Raw genomic sequence first — 17,789 nt, 5'->3', positions numbered from 1 at the left:
CACTATAGCCATGACATATGTTGATGCAAAAGTGCTCAGGGTGGAAACTATACCCAGCACAGAGTGTCAATCATTGTGTAATAATGGCTTTTCTTTGATAGTAATGAATCAATATTCCTGGGCTAGAAAACAGGTGAGTTTCATTATCATATCTGCCCTAATCTATCTTAAAAATCTGGGTGCAGAAGCCCCTCCTCTCACCCTACCTCCACTTTCTGGGCTTCCATGGCATGAGAGGATGATACTGCCCTTAACATTTTTATCCTTTTTTTTTGTTAATCTTTGCCATTCTCACTGAGGTAAAACAAATTATCAAACTTCTTTTGATTTGAATTTCCCTAGTAGATAAGTATGATGACCTTTTTTAAGGGATTTCTTAGTTCTTTCTTTATTTATAACTCTTTGTACAAGTCCCCAACCTACTCTTTTTTGAATTGATCATTTGTTATTTTGACTCATTTTTTTTCTTGAGTTCTTTTTATATTCTTGATAGTAATTCTTCTGTTAGATGTAGAGCTGCCAAAGATTCACTGCCATTCTGTGGGCTTTCTTTTTACCTGGTTGCTGGATTATTTAGCTATGCTGAACCATTACCTTTTATAGAATGCCACTTGTACATTATTGGCTATAATTCTGGGACAAACTGAGGCCTATCCAGAAATCATTTTCTACACCAGTATCATGTGAAGTACTGCCCATGCTCTTTCTTGCACTTTCAGTGTTTCATGTTTAAGTGTCTATAATCAATTTCAAGTTTGTTTTTTGTGTAAGGTGATAGACATTGTTCTAATTTCATTCGTCTGTGTATGGATATCCATTTTCATCGGCACCATTATTTGAAGATGTTTTCTTTTCTCTAGCATGTTTTTGGCACCATTGTTCAATTTGTCCGTTTTGTGCCAGTGCCACAATGTTTTTCCTTCTAAGGCTCTGTAATTTACCTTTATATCTGGAGCAGTAATCACTTTAGAATTGTTCTCTTTGCTCACAATTGTTTTGGCTATCTGTCATATTTTCTTATTCCATATGAATTTTAGGATAATATTCCTATTAATTTGAAGGAGGAGATGGGTATTTAGTTGGGATTAAAGTGACAAAATAGCTTTTATGATAGTGGTGATTTCATAACATTAACTCTACCAATCCATGGGCATAGAATATCTTTCTATTTTCTACTGTGTTTCTCAGTCTCTTTCCTTTAGAGTTTTAAAGTTTTCATTTATAAAGTTCCTTCAATTCTTTGGTTAGGTTTTTTCCTAGATAGTTTTTGAGAGTATCTGGAATGACAGTGTGTTTATGAATTTTGTCTGTATATTTATTATTGATATATACAAAAAATTTATTTGTGCAAATTGATTATTTATCTGCTCCAATTGCTGAATTAATTACTCATTTCTTGAGTTTTTCTGCAGAATTTCTAGAACTTCTAGTTTGTGTTAATGTGATTGTATTGTATAATCTACAAATAGTGATAGTTTGACTTGTTCTTGCTCTCTTTCTATCCCTTTAATTTTCTTGTCTTGTCTTACTGCTGCAGCTAGTGCTTTAAGCACAGTATCAAAGAGGGCATAGTGTGCCTCCCTGCCTTGTTCCCCACTGCAGTGGCTGTGCTTTATGCTGTTTTCCACTTGGCATGAAGTTTGTCTGTAGGATTTCTGTATTGTCCTGTATTGTGCTGTGCTATGTTTCCTCAAGTATTATGGTCTCTAGGACTTTTCTTATGAAGGCATGTAGGCTTTTGTCAGAGAATATTCTTTTAAAAACTTTATGTATTCATTTATTTATTTATTCATTCCACTTACATCCTGATTATAGCCCCTGCACTCTTCTCCAGGTTCCATTCTCTCTCCCTCTTCCCCCACCATCCTACTCCAGCTCATCAACTCATATCAGGCCTGAGCACATCTTTTCATTCTGTGGCCTGCCGAGGCAGCCCTACAAAATGGAATGATCAAAAAAAGCAGGCAGCACAGTCCTTGTTAGAAACAGCCTGTACTCCCTTTACGGTGGTCCCCACATGAAGTCTTAGCTTCCCTTTGGCTACATATATTAGGCAATCTAGGTCCAGTCTATAAATGGTACTTGGTTGGTGCTTCAGTCTTTGCAAGCCCCTCTGGGTGCTCTGGGTTACTTCGATTTGTTGTCTTTCTTGTGTATGGTCTGTAAAATCTAGGTGTTTCAATTTACCCTTCCCTTCACATTTCCACAAGACTACCTAGAGATAGGATGGGGGCTAGAGACCACAAGACTTGGAGAGCCCTAGGTGAGAGGCATTGACATGGTGCAGAGCACACATGGGTAGGGCCTCTGGTCATCCAAATGTTCCAGGGATGATGTATTCCAAGTCCCCATAGACTGGCTGCATACCAGACTGTCAGCTGTAGCTGTGCTCTATATCTTGGACTGTGTACCAGGGACTGAACTCTGAGTGATGAAACACCATCATTTAGATTTTGTGGCCTCAGGGAGAACCCAGGAAATGGATGCGTCTGACCCCAAATCACACACCTGCAGTTCTGTGTCTATAGGCTGGGTCTCCAAAGCCCAGCATAGCCATGTTGGTGGTACCTGCACTCTCTCTTGCTGAACTGTGGGTTAAAGACTACTAACCCCAGTATCAACTAGCCCAGAGGGGAGCACAGAGTGTGTATCCGGGATAGAGGTGACTTCAGATCACCCTGCCAGTTCACAGAGGAACCCAGGGCCACATAGGGGCCCAGGTGGCTGCCGACAGGTTCTTGGCTAGGGCGTGGCTCCCACTCTCTGTGTTTAACTGAATCTAGGTTCCATGGCAGGAGCAAGAGTGGGCAGACAGAAGTTCAAGCCAGCAGGCAGCTTCTGCACTCTCCGGTATATTGAACCTAGTTCCCACGGCCAGGGCTGGAGCAAGAAGAGGCAGGCCAGAGAAAGAATGGGCAAATGCCTAAGACAACTAGAGGCTCTGCACTCTTTGGCATACTGATGTGAGGTCCCAAGGACCCTGTGGCCAATTGCAGAATATCCAAAGCCCAGCCAAAGGCAGATATTACCTACATTATCTCCTACTGAACCTTGGCCTGCAGAGCACTAGCAACAGCCTCTGTTGTCCCAGTGCGCAGCCCAGCGTGTGAGGCAAAGTCCCCTGTAGCTGAAACCAAGTCACCTGCCTGATCTACAGAAGGGTACACTGATCCCCTTAGGTGAAGTGTCTAGCTTTATAGACACTCACCAACGAACTACTCTCAATGACCAGTAAAGGACACCAAAAGTACCTCCTAACATCAGAAATAACAAGATGGCAAAAGACCAGTGTAAAAACACAAAACAACAAAACCCAAAACAATGCAACATCTGCAGAACATAGTTATCCAAAATAATTAAACCCTTGGATTGCAAACAGAACTGAAGAACCAGAAAATGACCTCAAATCTTTAGTATTGAAGATGATAATGGAGGAAACAAACAAAATTTGTAAACAAATACAGGAAGATATGGACAAACAGATTGAGGACCTTAGAGAGGCCATGACAGAAGCCTACAGAATGGAAATGCAAAAGTCACTAGAAAAATTTCAGGAAAATGTGAACAATCAGATGAAGAAAATCAATAAAACAGTTCAATATCTGAAGATGAAAATGGGAAAAATGATACAAAGCACAGACAGAAGAAAGCCATGAACAAGAGAAATTAAAGAAGAAAATAGGAAATGAAGAGGTTAGCTTCACTGACAGAATTCAAGAGATGGAGTAAAGAATCTCAGGTGAAGAAGATACAATAGAAGAATTTGATGCAACCATCAAAGAAAATGTTATGTCTCAAAAATTCCTGACACAAAACATGCAAAAAATCAAGGACATCATGAAAAGATAAAATCAAAGATAATAGGAATTGAGGAAAAAAGAAGAATTCCTGCTCCAAAGCCCAGAATAAAACTTCAGCAAATTATAGAAGAAAATTTGCCCAACTTAAATAAAGAGATGCATATACAAATAAAAGAGGACTACAGAACACCTCCTGCTCCAAAGCTCAGAAGAAAACTTCAGCAAATTCATAGAAGAAAATTTGCCCCAACTTAAATAAAGAGATGCATATACAAATAAAAGAGGACTACAGAACACCAAATAGAATGGACCAAAAAACAAATTTCTCCCATTGCATAATAATCAAAACACAAAATATATAGAACAAAGAAAAAACTATTAAAGTCGGCAAAGGATAAAGGCCAAATGGCAAACCTATCAGAATTACACCAGACTTCTAGTCAGAGATGATAAAAGCCAGAAGGGCCTGGACACAGGTCCTGCAAACCCTAAGAGACCACAGATGCCAGGCCAGACAACTAGATCCAGTGAAACTTCCAATAACCATTGATGGAGAAAACAAGATATTCCATGACAAAAAGAAATTCAAACAGTACCGATCCTAAATCTGGCCCTACAGAAGTTACTAGAAGGAACATTCTAACAAAAAATGGCAAACTACAACCAAGATAACACAGGAAATAGATAAATTCACTGTAGCAAAACAACCACACAAACACTCTACCACAACCAACATCAAAAGCATGGGACTTAACAGTCACTGGTCATATCTCTCAACATCAATGGTCTCAATTCTCTAATAAAAAGACATAGACTAACAGAATGGAAGCATAAACAAAACACAACATTCTTCTGCATTCAAGAAACACATCTCAGGCACACTGATAAACCTTACTTCAGGATCAAAGTCTGGAAAAGTATTTCAAGCCAACAGACACAAGAAGTAAGCTGGTGTAGCCATTTTAATATAAAATAAAATAGAGTTTTATTAAGTTAATCAAAAGAGATAAGGAAGGAAATTTCGTATTCATCAAAGAAAAATTCAACCAAGATGACATCACAATTCTGAGCATCTATACACACAGTGAAAGGGCATCCACATTTGTAAAAGAAATATTAACAAAGCTTAAATCACACATTGATCTGAACACATTAATAATGGGAGACTTCAACACCCCACTTTCACCAAAGGATATGTCCATGAAAAAGAAACTAAACTGAGAAATAATAAGGCTAACCAATGTCATGAATCAAATGGATCTAGCAGATATCTACAGCATATTCACCTAAACACAAAAAATTATACCTTCCTCCTAACACCTAATGGAACCTTCTCCAAAAATGACCATATAGTAGGTCACAAAGTAAGCCTCAAACCATACAAGAATATTGAATAATTCCTTTTATCCTATCCCATCAACATGGTCTAAAACTGGACTTCAATAACAACAGAAATAGCAAAAAGCCTACACACACTAAAAAACTGAAAAACTCTCTACTTAACAACTGGATCAGTGAAGAAATAAAGAAATTAAGAACTTCTTAAAATTCAATGAAAATGAAGGTACAACATACTCAAATTTTTGGGAAACATTGAAAGCAGTGCTAAGAGGAAAATTCATAACACTAAGAGACTTCATAATGAGATTGGAAGTATCTCATATAGGCAACTTCAGGATATATCTGGAAGCCCTAGAAAAAAAGAAGCAGAAACACGCACAAGTAGTAGATGGCTGGAAATAATCAAACTCATGGCTGAAATCAATAAATTACACACAAACAGAACAATTCAAATATCAACATAACCAGAAGCTGGTTCTTTGAGTAAATCAACAAGATAGATGAACTGTTTGCCAAACTAACTAAAAAGCAGAGAGACACTATCCAAATCAACCAAATCAGAAAAGAAGAGGGAGACATAACAACAGACACCAAAGAAATACAAAGAATCATTAGATCCTACTTCAAAAGCTTATAGTCGACAAAATTTGAAAACCTGAAGGAAATGGACATTTTCTGGATGGAAACCATCAAAGTTTGAGTCAATATCAGTTAAACAAATTAAATAGTTCCATTTCTCCTATAAAAATAGAAGCAGTCATCAAAAGTCTCCCAAACAACAACAATAACAACAACAACAACAACAACAACAACGACAAAAAGCCCAGGGCCAGATGGTTTCAGTGCAGAATTCTACCAGGCCTTCAAAGAAGAGCTAATACCAATACTTTTCAAACTACTCTACAAAATAAAAATGGATGGAACATTAACTAACTTATGCTATGATGTCACAGTCATATTGATACCTCAATCTCAGAAAAACCCAACAGAGAAAGAGAATTTCAGACCAATTTCTCTTGTGAACATAGATATAAAAATACTTACTAATATCTTCGCAAACCAAATCCAAGAACACACCAAAGATATCACTCACCATAACCAAGCAGTTTTCATCCTAGGCATGCAGGGATGGTTCAATATATGGAAATCCATCAATCTTTTCCACCATATAGACAAACTGAAATAAATAAAACCACATGATCATCTCCTTAGATGCCAAAAAAAAAAAAAAAGCATTTGTCAAAATCTAACACCCATTAAAGTTTAAAGACTTGGAGTATCAGAGATATAAGGCACATACATAAATGTAAAAAAGATACATACAACAAGCCAATAGCCAACATAAAATAAAATGGAGAGAAACTCAAGGAAATTCCACTAAAATCAGGGTCTAGATAAAGCTGCCCACTCTCTCAATATTTCTTCAATGTAGTACTTGGTGTTTTAGTAGAGACATAAGACCACAAAAGGAGATCAAAAGGATCCAGATTGGAAAGGAAGAATTCGAATTATCCCTGTTTGCAGATAATATGATAGTGTATGTAGGTGACCACCAAAATCCCACCAAAGAACTCCGACAGCTAATAAACACCTTTAGAAAATAACTGGATACAAAATTAACTCAATGATTGGGAGAATAAACATAGTAAAATTGACCATCTTACCAAAAGCAATTTACAAATTCAGTGCAATCCCTATCAAAATACCTATACAATTTTTAAAAGACATTGAAAGAACAGTTCTCAAATTCATATGAAAAAACAAATAACCCAGAGTAGCTAAAACAATTCTGTACAATAAAATATTATCTGGAGGAATCTGTATACTGATCTCAAGCTGTAGTATAGAGCAACAGTAATTAAAACAGTATGGTACTGGCATAACAATAGGCTGGTTGATCAATGGAATTGAATCGAAGACCCAGAAAAGAATCCACACACATTTGGTCACTTGATTTTTGACAGAGAAGCCAAATATATTAAATGGAAAAAGGACAGCATCTTCAACAAATGGTGCTGGTCTAAGTGGATGTCTACATGTAGAAAAATGCAATTAGACTCATATTTATAACCATGTACAAAACTCAAGTCCAGATGAATTTAAGACCTCTATGTAAAACCAGATACACTAAATTGGTTAGAGGTAAAAGTGGGGAAGAGTCTGGAACATATTGACACAGGAGACAACTTCCTGAACAAAACACCAACAGCCCAGGCCTTAACATCAATAATCAATAAATGGGACCTCGTGAGTCTCAGAAGCTTTTGTATGGCAGAAGACACTGTCAACAGAACAAAGTGACAGCCCACAGAATGGTAAAAGATCTACACCAACTCTACATCTTAGAAAGGTCTAATATCCAAAATATATAAAGAACTCAAGAAATTACACACCACCAAACCCAATAAGCCAATTAAGAAATGGGGCTCAGAACTAAACAGAGAATTCTCAACAGAGGAATATCGAATGTCTGAGAAACACTTAAAGAAATGCTCAATGTCTGTAGTCATCAGATAAATGCAAATCAAGATGGCTCTGAGATTCCATTTTACACCCATCAGAATGGCTAAGATCAAAACTCAAGTGACAGCACATGCTGGCAGGGATGTGGCATGAAAGGGGAACATTCCTACATTGTTGGTGGGAATGCAAACTGTTACAACCACTTTGGAAATCAATCAGACACTATCTCAGAAAACTAAGAATAGGGCTTCCTCAAGACCCAGCTATTCCACTCCTTAGAATATACCCAGCAGATGCTCCAGCACACAACAAGGACATATGCTCAACTATGTTCATAGCGGCCTCATTCATAATATCCAGTACCTGGAAACAACCAAAATGTCCCTCAGTTGAAGAATGGATAAAGAAACAGTGGTAAATTTACACTATGGAATACTACTCAATTAACAAAACAAGGACATCCCAAAATTTGTGGACTCAGACTGAGAAAGACTCATATGGTGTATACTCCCTTATAATTGAACACTAGCCCAAGAGGCATGTTCTATGAATGTCTTCACTTACCAGGAGATTGGGATAGATGTGAGAACATTCTAATGGCACTCTAGGTGAGAGAAGTATGGGAGGATGGGGAAATAGAAGGATCCAGCGGGTCCTAGAAACCTACAAGAAGAGCATCAGGATGGGTGGATCTGGCCCCAGGCGTTCTGCTCAAATTACTGCACCAACCAAGTACAATACATGCAGTAAACATCAAACCCCTACTCAGTTCTAGGCAATGGACAGGACATTCTCCACAGTTGAGTGGAAAGCAGGGACTAACAGCCACGAACTCTGGTGCTGCATATTTGACCACTTCCTCTTGGTGGGGAGGCCTGTGGGCATTCAGAGAAAGGAAAAGCAGGCTACCAAGATGAGACTTGATAGCTTATGATCATATAGTGGGGGAGGAAGTCCCCCTCAGTCACAGACATACAGGAGGGGAATAGGGTGAAAAAGAGAGGAAGGGAGGGAGGAAGGGGAGGATACAAGGGGTGGGATAACAATTGAGATGTAATCTGTATAAATTCACTAAATAAAAAAACAAAAAGTTAACTCAAAAAAATCAGTAGCCCTCCTGTATATAAATAAAAATTGTGCTGAGAAAGAAATTAGGGATACTACGCCATTCAGTATAGCCACCAGTAATATAAAGTATCTATGTGTAACTCTAACCAAGCAAGTGAAAGTCTTACCTGGAAAAAATTCAAGTCTATGAGGAACTAAATTGAAGATGATATCAGAAGATGAAAAGATCTTCCTTATTTGTGGATTCGGAGAATTAACATGGAAAAAATGAGCATCTTACACAAAACAATTTACAGATTCAGTGCAATCCCTATCAAAATACCTACACAGTTTTTTAAAGACCTTGAAAGATCAATTCTCAACTTCATATGGAGAAACAAACAAACAAAAAAGAATACCTAAAATATTACTGTAAAATAAAACATCTTGTGAAGAAAACTCTACCCAGGATCTCAAGCTGTGCTTTAGAGAAACAGTAATTGAAACAGTGTGCTACTGGCACAGCAATAGGCTCTTTTATCAATGGAATCGAATGAAAGACCGAGAAAGACTCAAACGCCCATGGACACTTGATTTATGACAAAGAAGCCAAATCTATACAATGAAAAAGGATAGTACCTTCAATAAATGGGGCTGTTCTAACTGGATGTCTACATGAAGAAAGACGCAACTAGATGCATATTTATCACCATGTACAAAACTCAAGTCCAAGTAAATTAAAAACTTCATAATAAAACCAGAGACACTAAATCTGTTAGAAGAAAAGTTGGGAAGGAGCCTTAAACCCATTGGCCCAGGAGAGAACTTCCTGAATTGAAACTCAACAGCCCAGGCCTTAAGGGCAACAATTAATAAATGGAACCTTGTGAGCCTGAGAAGTTTGGCAGAAAACACTGTCAACAGAAAAAAACAACAGCCTACAGATTGGGAAAAGTTCTTCACCAACCCTATGTCTGACAAAGGTCTAATATCCTAAACTAAATACCACCAAACCAAATAATTCAACTTAGTTATGGGGTACAGAGATGAACAGAGAATTCTCAACAGATGCATCTAGTATAACTGAGAAACACTTAAAGAAATGCTTAATGTCCTTAGTCATCAGAGAAATGAAACTCAAAATGGCTCTGAGATTCCATCTTACATCAATCAGAATGGCTAAGATAAAAACCTCAAGTGACAGCACATGTTGCTGAGGGTGGGGAGAAAGAAAAATAGGCTTCCATTGTTAGTGGGAGTACAAACTTGTGCAATTCCTTTGAAAATTAATCTGGCAATTTCTCAGAAAACTGGGAACAGGGCTACTTCAAGACTCAGCTATTCCACTCCTCAGAATAAACTGGAAAGATCCTCCACCACACAAGGACATTTGCTTTAACATTGTTCATAACAGCTTTTTCATAATAACCAGAATATGGAAACCTAGATGCCTTTCAGTCGAAAAATGGATAAAAAATACTGTGGTACAGTCACACTGTGGAATACTACTCAGCTATAAAAAAACAAAGTAATCTTGAAATTTGCAGGCAAGTGGATGGAACATGAAATGATCATCCTGAGTGAGTTAAACCAGACCCAGAAAGATACACATGGTATATTCTCACTCATAACTGGACACTAGCCCCACAGCAATGTCCTCTGAGGGTCTTCATTCAGCAGGAGATTGGGAGAGATGCTGAGAATACCTACTGGGCATCTAGGTGATAGAGGCATGGGAGCATGGGGAAATAGTAGGACCCATAGGGTCCAGAAACCTTACAAGAAGACTATCAAGGATGGTGGATTAGGACCTAGTGGTGTCTGCTCAAACTGCTGTACCAACAAAGGAAAATGCATGTAATTAACTTAGGCCCCTACTCAGATCTAGCCAATGGACAACACATTCTCCTCAGCTGTGTGGAGAGCGGGACTAACCTTGACATGAACTCTGCTAGCCCCTATTTGAACACTTCCCCTTGGTGGGGAGGCCTGGTGGCACACAGATGAAAAGTAAGTAGGCTATCCAGATGAGACCTGATAGGCCATGTTCATATGGTAGGTAAGGAAGTTCCCTTCTGTCCCATGCCTAGTGGAAGAGAACATAGTAAAAGAGTGAGTGAGGAAAGAACGAGAAGATACAAGCAAAGAAATAAAAATTGAGATGTAATATGAATGAATTATTTAAATAAAATTAAATATATATTATCTCTTATATTTTAACTATATACAATGTTATTTTTAACTAAATGATAAACCAGACAGATATTTAAAATTAGCTTGTATATAACTCATAAATGACCAAAACCACAGATCAAAGATGAAACTAAACAAATACAATTATTGGGTCCATACTTCTCTTAGACCTATTTGAATTCAGAGGCAAAGCACATGGTGGCCTATATGTAAATAATGCATTTGACCTCAACCTGGAAAAAAATAATGATATTATCAGCAGGAATTTGGAATGGAACAGAAGGTCATTATGCTAAGCTAAACATGCAGACTTAGGAAATTCTGAATTTTCATAGACTCTAGTTTAACAGTGTATGTCTTGTATCTATGTGTGTAGAAGTGTTTGTTGGTGTTTGTGTGTGTGTGTGTGTGTGTGTGTGTGTGTGTGTAACACATCTTTACACAAAAACTTAGGTCAGGCATTATTTGAGAAGTGCAAAGGCCTACAGGAATTAGGGATGGAATATCTTGTGAAGCTAGTGGAAAGAAAATATCATCACTATACTCTTATACTAGCAATGCAGATTCTACACTGCAACGAAGAATAGATTACTCTGCAATTTGTATTGGAAGAGTTTAAACATTAAAACCACAGTTGTTTCCCAGTTATTATTCGCTTCTAAGATACTCAGCACAAGAATTCCTTACAGGTATTACTTTTATAGGAATGAGTATAAAACAATACTGAAAAGCAAAGATGAAGTACAAGAAATGGGTTAAGGCATTTTATTGATCTGTGTTGGTTGAGGGATAAGTCTCATTTAATATTGAAATGATACACAGGTCATGAATTTCTTTGGATATTGTTGAACTTTTAAAAATCAACATTTTAAGGTATACATAAGCTGCTATTTTGTGAGGATCTGGAAGGTTTTTGTTACAACAGGACTCAAGAAATTTCTGGATTTCACCTGATTATTGGTTCTCCAAAACTAGAAAACTTAGGCTTTGGGTAGAAATTCTTTATTTGTCACTGGTGTGACATATTTCACAGTGTGTGTGCTATGAGGTTCTCTGCTGGCCCAGACAAGTGGCTACCTCTGCATCATATAGATTTGGTGATACAGTGCTCAACATGTAGTCATGAGCTGTTTTGTATGCCCTTTCTGAATCAATAATTTATATTGCACTATGCATAATCTAAAAAATCTACTGACTTAATTTTTATTGGTGTACACATAAACAAATATAAAAGATAGTACTGAAACAAAACTTTCACTAAACAGCCTCTGCTCGGGGATTTTAGTATCCATAAACCTGAATGATGTCATGGAACCAGAGACAGAACTATTATCAAATATATTTCTCAACTCATGTTTACCACATGGACTGTGGACCTCAGATGAAAAGTCCCAGGGAATATTCCTCCAGGCATGAAGAAGGGCCTAAGGGAAAAAGGAATCATGAATGTGCAAGTAAACTTTCCATTGTCCAGAAAAATAAAAGAAGATAAAAACACATGGGTGCTCATTTGTTAGGCTGATAGGCATGACACCTCACAATCCACAATACCGAGGATTATAGTAGGACAAAGATGTTCACTTTGATTTTGTTCTACTTGCTTCTGAAAAGTCCACTTCCAGGTGCTTTTGGGGAATGAAGAATGAAGAAAAGGATGGAGAGTTAATGGAAGCGTGTATTTTCTTCCTTCGTGCAGTGCAATGGTCTGTGGAGAAAGACTATTTTAGCATCATTGTGGATACGCTGTAAGTGCTTTATAAATTTTCATCACAAGTATTTCTGGAGAGGTCTGAAAATGAGAAAAGAAACAATGCTTTGAATGTTGTCATTTTCTTCCAATGTGCACACAAAGAAACAATACCACATTCTTTTATAAACTCAATGCTTCTTTATGAATTAAAATTGACCCATAAAGTATTTTGTTTCTCCCATTTAGCCTCCTGATTTCAGGCCAAAAGTTGAGTGAACAAAGCAATCTCTACCCAAATAATAAGGATTAGCCCGCTTGTTGACAGTTTTCATTGCACAGTACGCAGTGATTTATTATCAAATGATACCCCATACTATTTCAATAAGTTTCATCCTGAGAAGGTAAAATTAAATGGCCATAGAGTGGCTTTCTGTCAGTGTGTAACTATCAGTTCCTGTGTGGGGGCACCTAATATTTGGAGTACCCCTAGGTACAGAATGCTTTCACATAAATGCTCATTTACTTTTTAAAATGATCTTGATGTGGTCACTCTATGACTTTTGAACCTGCATGAAAAATGTAAGTAGGATTTCTGTCCAATGTGAACTTTAAACCTGTCCTTATATCTTCATCTTAACTTGTATATATACACAACCATTGGCTTTTAAGTATTACCAAGCCCAGTTCTTCATTTTCTATTTAGCATAAAGAAGGAATGCTTAGACTATAAATTTTATGTTTGAAAATTAAGGGTATTTCTAACAGTGGTGAGTACTTACTTTCTTTGTCATCTGACTGGATTATATTTGTAGCTTGTGTAGGTAGTTGGCAGTACTTGAGAAGATGATTAGAAGAATTTCCTAGTAGCTCATCTCTTCAATTATTTAAGAAATATGTACATTATGATGGGCAGATCTGGGCCCAGGGGTTCTGCTCAAACTATGGCACCAACCAAGGACAATACATGTAGTAAACTTCAAAATCCTACCCAGATCTAGCCAATGGACAGGACATTTTAAACAGATGAGTGAAGAGAGGGGATTGACTTTCACATGAATTCTGGTGCCCCATATTTGACCACCTCCCCATGTTGTGAAGGCTCGGTGGCACTCAGGGGAAGGATAGCAGGCTACTAAGAATAGACTTCATACCCTATGATCAAATAAAGGGGGAGGAGGTCCTTCTTAGTCACAGTCATAGGGGAGGGGTGTAGAATTAAAGTGGGAGAAAGGAATGGGAGGAAACAAGGGGTGGGATAATAATTGAGATGTAATATGAATGAATGAATAAACAATAAAAAGAAAAAGAGAATTATATGTCTTCCTTTTTAAGTCTAAGTTGCTTATTTTCTGACAATTCTATCACATTTGCCAATTATGTTTCCATTTCATTAATTTTACTAAGTATAATGCATATTTTACCATATGGTTACTGGACACATTTTGACTTTATGGATTTCTGAGAGTTGTATTTAAGAACATCACTTCATACTTCTAGGCTCCTCTGACAGCTCAAGTAACTGGTGTTTCTAACATTTAGCATTCATAAGTCAATGTTTGCATCACACAAATTCTAGCCTCAAATTCCTATTGTGTGGTACTGAAATTTTCGATGGCAATTTTCTGTGTGGTAATAAAGGGCATTTTAAAAGGGGCTATTTTGTAGACAAAGATTACACAATGGCACAATTTCTAAGTGGAAAATTAATTATATTTAAACCTGAGTGACTCATTCAGAATGAAGGAGTATGTCTGATGTTTGTTGTTCAGATGATATGAAATGACTAGGAAGAGACGAGAGATTATTCTTCCCATAAAGAGGAACCAAAAAATCTTATACTGCAACTTAATTTTTGCCCTATTTTATTAAAAGGGTATCATAAAGATATCCCATATGCTTTACTCTTTACATTCTATTTTAGAAACATGTAATATTGGCACAAACAAATCTCATTGTAGTTTCTAGATGTTTTTTATTCTCAGTAAGATGCTAGGGTTCTGCTAGTATAACTGGAAGTGTGGTCAAAATATGTTTTAGCACAAAGAGGGAATGTTTAGATTGTAAATTTTATGTTGAAGAAGCAGGGTATCACGAATAGTGGTGACTCCTTGTTCCCTTGTCAGTTGACTGAGTTACATTTGTGGCATATATAGTTGATAGTGCTTGAGAACAGAAATAGAGAAGTTTCCTAGAAGCTCATCTCTGCAGTTCTTTAAGAAATATGTGACTTCTTTTTATGTCTAAGTTATTTCTTCTCCTACACTTTTATCACAGTTACTACTTACATTTCTCTTTCAGTAATCCTATTAAGTATAATTGCGTATTTTATCATGTTGTTACTGTACACATTTTTATTTTGTGGATTTTTGATTGTTGTTTCCAAACACAGCAAGCCCTTTATACTTAGGCCACTCTGGTAGCTCAAGTATTGATGCTGTTTATGTTTAGTATGCAAGAGTTAGTGTTTGTGTGACACAAGTTCTAGTCTCAACTTTCTATTATGTTTTACTGAAGTTTCCAATGGCAATTCTTCTGGGCTGTAATAAAGGGTATTCTAAAAGGAGCTATTTGTATAGACAAAGATAACTCAAAGGTATAATTTCTAAATGGAAATGTAATTATATTTAAATATAAGTGAATCATTCTGAGTGAAGGATTATATTTGATGCTTATTTTTCAGATGATAGGAAATAACTAGCAAGAGACAGTAGTGAAATTTTCCCATAAAGAGAATAAAAAACTCTCAATTTAATTTTTGTCCATAACATAAAAAAGTATTGATTAGGTCCATACATCCAAACGCATACAGGCATACATCATTTTTAAGTAATATATTTGTTTATGTATTTTACCAACTCATCATTGCCCCCTCCCTCCTCTATTCCTGGTCCTATGCTCTCTCCATCTACACCATCTGCATTTTCTGTTATTCAAAGAAGGGGAGCCCCCGACCGAATCACCTCAACTCATCAATCACATCAGGACTGAGTGTGTACTCTTCCTATGTGGCCTGAAATAGAATCCCCACCAAGGGAAAGAGAGTAAAAAGAAATACAGGCAACAGGGTCCATGTCAGAGACAGTCGCAGCTCCTCTTACTAGGTAACCCAGAGTAAGCCTGAACTACACATCACCTATATCTGTGTAGGGGTCCTAGGTCCAGTCTTTTGTGGGTCCTTGGTTGGTGTTTTCATCTCCACAACCCTCTCTGTGCCCTGAAAATTTGACTGTTGGTTTTTCTTCTTTAGTTCATGTTAGTTCTTCATTCTTTTATACTTTCCCCTACTTTTCTACAAGAATCTGAACACTTTGGCTAATATTTGGTTTTGATTCTTAGCATCTGTTTTGATTCACTGATGGCTGGAACACGCAGGGAACAGCTATGCCAGGCTCCTGTCTGAAAGCACAGCAGGGTATCAATAATAGTGTCAGAGGTTGTCTCTCTCCTGTGTTCTGAGTCTCAGTTTGGGCCAGGCATTTCTTGGACATGCCCTAAATCTCTGCTCTATATTTATCCCTGCATATCTTGTAGGAAAGGTAAATTTCAAGTCATAGTTCTTGTGAGTTGGTTGGTATTCCCCTCCCTCCATCAGGAGTTCTGTCTAGTTAGAGGGTGTCCTCTCATCTCAGTCATCACCATATATTCACAGAACTCTCTTATTTTTCCATCTTTCAAAGAGATATCTCCACCCATGCCTTATTCTTACTGTTCAGGCCCTCTGACCTGCTGCATCAGCTCTCCCCATGTCTGATATCGACCCTCATTTCTATCTGAGCTCTCTCTTCTACCTTGTTCCATATCTTCATCTTCTTCTGCTATCTATTGTATTTCCCTTTCTGAGGTAGAATGAAGCATCCTCTCTGGGTTCCTCCTTCTTACTCTTTTTCTTTGGGTCAGTAAATTCTAGTACTTTTATCCTGTATTATATGGCTAAGGAAGTACATCCATGTCTGTTCTTGTTTAGTCTTGGTTATCACACTCAGTAGATGTTTTCTACTCTACTTGCCTGAAATATTCATGATTTTCTTTGTTTTTATATCTGAGTAGTGTTTCATTGTTTATTCTCCATTGTTTGTTTGAGTGACATCAATTTTTTCTGGATTCTAGCTATTATGAATAAAGCTGTTATGAGCATATTTGAGCAAGTGTCCTAGGGTATATGTCAATGTACGGTATATCTATGTCTGGAGGTTAAACTTGTACCAGTTTTCTGATAAAGTAACAGATTGATTTCCAAAGTCAGACATACATCTATTTAAATATGCATCTCCTGTATGTGAATTTATTTGAAAATAAACCAGTAAACAGATGCTCTCCCTGAAAAATAATCGAAAAAGATAAACAATAATATGAAGATGGATAGAAGATAATATAATACATTTCCAACTAATTATAATTTATTGTTAGTACAGGTATCAAATATTGCCCCAGAAACACTTCTGTGCACTCATCAGTCATTCTTTCACTTCCTTAGCCAATTCAGTTAATTTCAATTGGAAATACCAGAAGCTCAGAGGCTCAAACATCATGTGTAATTTTCATATTTCTCTATAATTAATAAATTAATGCATGATCAGGTTTACAGCTTGGTCAAAACCTGTGGCCTTGTCTTTACCTTCTGAGCAAGTACTCAATAACCACAGATGAAAATGTTTTCCATGGAATATGCATGTTTTGTGTAGATGAACTCACATGAAATTTTATAGGTGTTCCAAGATTCCATATTTTTATTTTTTCAAATCTTATTACGTGGGATTATTGTACCAAACATAGGGATAAAGACAATATCTTCAAGTCCAGAATAGTCTTTGTATTGAATGCAAATGATTATGCGCATACTTCTGTACATAATAAATATTGTACCATTTTACAGAACAACAGCAGAAAGTCAGTTTCCTCTGGTTTTGCCTTTTTCTTTGGATGAAATAAACAATAACCCTGATCTTCTACCAAATATCTCTTTAGTATTTCGAGTACCATATTTTATAAATGTGTCAGAAGTAAAAGATCTCATTCATGTTTCTCGACCAACTCAGGTGTTTAATCCTAATTATGACTGTACCAATGTAGTCAGTTGTACAGTAATTGTTACAGGACCAAGCTGGGAAGCATCTGTACTATATCACACATTCACGTACAGCCATGAATCTCAGCAGGTGAGAGTTTGTGGGGTTAAAATTTAATTAATTTGTGTCTCCATTTGTGGCTTTGATAAGATGCAAAAAGAATGTAAAGAGGAGACTCGTCTTACTGGC

General features: G+C 37.0%; 1 pseudogene; it reads left to right on the top strand.

Moving 5' to 3' along the window:
• Nucleotides 1–17,789, top strand: part of LOC127186445 (vomeronasal type-2 receptor 116-like) — a 103,523-nt pseudogene that overhangs the window by 72,249 nt on the left and 13,485 nt on the right.

Source organism: Acomys russatus, unplaced genomic scaffold (assembly GCF_903995435.1).
Source record: "Acomys russatus unplaced genomic scaffold, mAcoRus1.1, whole genome shotgun sequence".
NCBI lineage: Eukaryota > Metazoa > Chordata > Mammalia > Rodentia > Muridae > Acomys > Acomys russatus.
The sequence above is the reverse complement of the archived record's forward strand: the minus strand, read 5'-3'. Positions and strand labels throughout refer to the sequence as shown.